Below are 4,636 nucleotides of genomic sequence, written 5' to 3'. Positions count from 1 at the left end.
GCAAATGAGAACTTGTTCTCAACTAGCCTACCTGGTTAAATAAAGGTGAAATAAAAAATAAAAAAAATAAAAATAAAAAAAACATAAGTGTGTAAACTTCCGACTTCAACAGTATACAGTGCCTTGCGAAAGTATTCGGCCCCCTTGAACTTTGCGACCTTTTGCCACATTTCAGGCTTCAAACACAAAGATATAAAACTGTATTTTTTGTGAAGAATCAACAACAAGTGGGACACAATCATGAAGTGGAACGACATTTATTGGATATTTCAAACTTTTTTAACAAATCAAAAACTGAAAAATTGGGCGTGCAAAATTATTCAGCCCCTTTACTTTCAGTGCAGCAAACTCTCTCCAGAAGTTCAGTGAGGATCTCTGAATGATCCAATGTTGACCTAAATGACTAATGATGATAAATACAATCCACCTGTGTGTAATCAAGTCTCCGTATAAATGCACCTGCACTGTGATAGTCTCAGAGGTCCGTTAAAAGCGCAGAGAGCATCATGAAGAACAAGGAACACACCAGGCAGGTCCGAGATACTGTTGTGAAGAAGTTTAAAGCCGGATTTGGATACAAAAAGATTTCCCAAGCTTTAAACATCCCAAGGAGCACTGTGCAAGCGATAATATTGAAATGGAAGGAGTATCAGACCACTGCAAATCTACCAAGACCTGGCCATCCCTCTAAACTTTCAGCTCATACAAGGAGAAGACTGATCAGAGATGCAGCCAAGAGGCCCATGATCACTCTGGATGAACTGAAGAGATCTACAGCTGAGGTGGGAGACTCTGTCCATAGGACAACAATCAGTCGTATATTGCACAAATCTGGCCTTTATGGAAGAGTGGCAAGAAGAAAGCCATTTCTTAAAGATATCCATAAAAAGTGTCGTTTAAAGTTTGCCACAAGCCACCTGGGAGACACACCAAACATGTGGAAGAAGGTGCTCTGGTCAGATGAAACCAAAATTGAACTTTTTGGCAACAATGCAAAACGTTATGTTTGGCGTAAAAGCAACACAGCTGAACACACCATCCCCACTGTCAAACATGGCAGCATCATGGTTTGGTGGCAGCATCATGGTTTGGGCCTGCTTTTCTTCAGCAGGGACAGGGAAGATGGTTAAAATTGATGGGAAGATGGATGGAGCCAAATACAGGACCATTCTGGAAGAAAACCTGATGGAGTCTGCAAAAGACCTGAGACTGGGACAGAGATTTGTCTTCCAACAAGACAATGATCCAAAACATAAAGCAAAATCTACAATGGAATGGTTCAAAAATATACATATCCAGGTGTTAGAATGGCCAAGTCAAAGTCCAGACCTGAATCCAATCGAGAATCTGTGGAAAGAACTGAAAACTGCTGTTCACAAATGCTCTCCATCCAACCTCACTGAGCTCGAGCTGTTTTGCAAGGAGGAATGGGAAAAAAATTCAGTCTCTCGATGTGCAAAACTGATAGAGACATACCCCAAGCGACTTACAGCTGTAATCGCAGCAAAAGGTGGCGCTACAAAGTTAACTTAAGGGGGCTGAATCATTTTGCACGCCCAATTTTTCAGTTTTTGATTTGTTAAAAAAGTTTGAAATATCCAATAAATGTCGTTCCACTTCATGATTGTGTCCCACTTGTTGTTGATTCTTCACAAAAAAATACAGTTTTATATCTTTATGTTTGAAGCCTGAAATGTGGCAAAAGGTCGCAAAGTTCAAGGGGGCCGAATACTTTCGCAAGGCACTGTATCAGACCATATATGACAAAACATGTATTTTTACTGCTCTAATTACGTTGGTAACCAGTTTATAATAGCGATAAGGCACCTCGGGGGTTTGTGATATATGGCCAATATACCACAGCTAAGGGTTGTGTCCAGACACGCCGCGATGCATCGTGCATCATTTTATAAATGTTTTTATTTAACTAGGCAATTCAGTTAAGAACAAATTCTTATTTACAATGAAGGCCTACCAAAAGGCTTCCTGCGGGGACGGGGGCTGGGATTAAAAATAAAAAAATAGGACAAAACACACATCACGACAAGAGAGACAACACTACATAAATAGAGACCTAAGACAACAACATAGCAAGGCAGCAACACATGACAACACAGCATGGTAGCAACACAACATGGTAGCAGCACAAAACATGGTACAAACATTATTGGGCACAGACAACAGCACAAAGGGCAAGAAGGTAGAGACAACAATACATCACACAAAGCAGCCACAACTGTCCGGAAGAGTGTCCATGATTGAGTCTTTGAATGAAGAGATTGCGATGGACAGTTCTATCTTTTATCAAGAACAGCCCTTAGCCATGGTATATTGGCCATATACCAGACCCCCTCGTGCCTTATTTATGAATTTGAAATCATTCCCCATTAATGTCTTATAGTTGGTATAAAAAAAAACATTGCTATGAGCCACAGGTAAAGCGGTCTATCAGGGCTCTGGTAAAACTACAGGCACTTCACAACCACCTGTATTGTGGATTTACACTACATTACAGAAACTGGTGACACGCAACATGTCCCTGAAGCTGGAAATTGAGGACTTTTCAAAGACAAGAATGAAAAAGCAAAGGACTAGATACAAGGTAGCTAGCCTAAACTACACGGAGACTATGAGGAAGCTCTGGATCTTCTTACCAAGGCAATGCACCAATATTGGAACATGGAATGCCAAAACAATGTATTTATTTATGATTGTGTTAGGCCTTTCAACCTTTCGCCTCTAAACATGTCTAGTTTACTTCAGAAGTTCCTTGCACACTTTCCTGCTGGAGCAGGTGAAACCTTCACACGTGCTGTGGTTAATCGTACCACAATGACCTCTGCGTCAGCAGCAATAACAAATCGAACTTGGAGGTTACCACGGAGGTGGAAAGAAATCTGGACAGCATATCAGCTCACACAGTGTACAACGTAATCTATTATGTCCCCCTCCTACCTACACACAATGCTTGATGGTAGAGGTGACTGGCTTCAAACCACTCTATGGTGGAACTTGTATAGCCGGTGCTAGTCTCATTTATGGCAGTGAGGTTGAAGGAGTATTGAATAGAAATGCCTTGCTCATTCAGTCTGTTCTAAGGCATTTAACTGGACATTATTTGTGTCTTTGGTCATCAATGATTTGTGAAAAGTCAAGGCTTTTGAAAAACATAGTTCAAGGTCGAGTTCAGTGGTCGATACCATGAAGACGATGTTTAAAACGAGGTTGATTTGTCGCGCACATACCTAATATTTTTATGCAGGCTGATGTCCACATTACTATTCATTCTTTGTGCTGTGTAACACAAGTCATGTGGAACCCAATACGCCAACAATGAACCCTTTACAATCTAGCTGCGGATCACATACAACTGAGGAGATAACAGGGAGGTATCCATGGCTTGAAAGTCACAGCTCACTGGCTAATTGTATGAAGGTTTATAATAGCAGCATGGAGACAGGGCCCCTCCACCAATGTATGGTATCAAATATATGAAATCTTCCATGTGGATCTTTATGGTGAGGTTCTTTTCATCATATTCTCCATTTTAAGGGACATTTGTATCTGTTTCTCCTGGCCCCATCACATTTAATGGTGTTCTCAGTGCATTGCACAGTTCTGATACATTTGTTTCTTTGTTCCTAATAAAATCAGCAGAGTACTTTCAAACGCTGAGAGGCATATAATTACAGCCAAATCAACACTACCGTGGGCCTTCATCCCGTGGTATTTAGCTCTGTATATTTTTTATATATTTCACTAGGCAAGCCAGTAAAGAACAAATTCTTATTTTCAACAAAGGCCTAGGAACAGTGGGTTGTCATTCTGCCAGCTCTGGGATTCGACCTCGCAACCTTTCGGTTATTATTCCAACACTCTAACCACTAGGCTACCTGCCGCCCCCTGAGGGAAATCTCAACCAGTGGCAGTCCACTTGGCAAAAATAATTCAAAATCACATCATTTCAAGCAGAGCATTCAAATGCCAGCCTGATGATGTACTGAAGAGCACATCCCCGCTCTCTGAGAGTGAAGACCAACACTATTTATAATGCACGGCTTCAGTGGCATCAGCCTTTTCATTAGTCATGCTGTCCATGGCTCTTTCATCCAGCCTGTTTTCCCTATACAAGCCCTAAATGAGAGAATGATTACATGTTACTACATGGCTGGCAAAACAGATTATAAGCATTACAAATGGCAAACTGGAATATTTTTATCAAACAAATACCAAATGTACTTTGTAATACTTCAAACATGCCTGACAAAGGAAAAAATAAATAGTTCTGACGTGCACAGAAATTTACTTGAGGAACACGGTGGCTCTGATGATAAGGGCTTGATACATACAATACATTCTGGCCCATAGCTGTTGATATCACCTTGTCTCTCGGTAAAGATGAAAACAGCCCATACGGAGAAATGATTGGCCTGCAAATGCACAGCTTATTGATACCTCAAGGGCGCCATCTTCTGGTAGGCTAAATATTTCAGCTCAATAGAGAAATGAATAATGCATGCTTGATCCAAATTTCTTGTTGTATTTTACAGATGTGGTATGGATGTGACTTGTACTTACAAAGTATGTTTAAAATATTTCAGGGAAGGTTTCAAGAATTGTAGATGTTGAATAATGT

This window comes from Oncorhynchus clarkii, chromosome 12 (genome assembly GCF_045791955.1).
Source record: "Oncorhynchus clarkii lewisi isolate Uvic-CL-2024 chromosome 12, UVic_Ocla_1.0, whole genome shotgun sequence".
Lineage (NCBI taxonomy): Eukaryota > Metazoa > Chordata > Actinopteri > Salmoniformes > Salmonidae > Oncorhynchus > Oncorhynchus clarkii.
Note: the sequence above shows the minus strand (reverse complement) of the source record.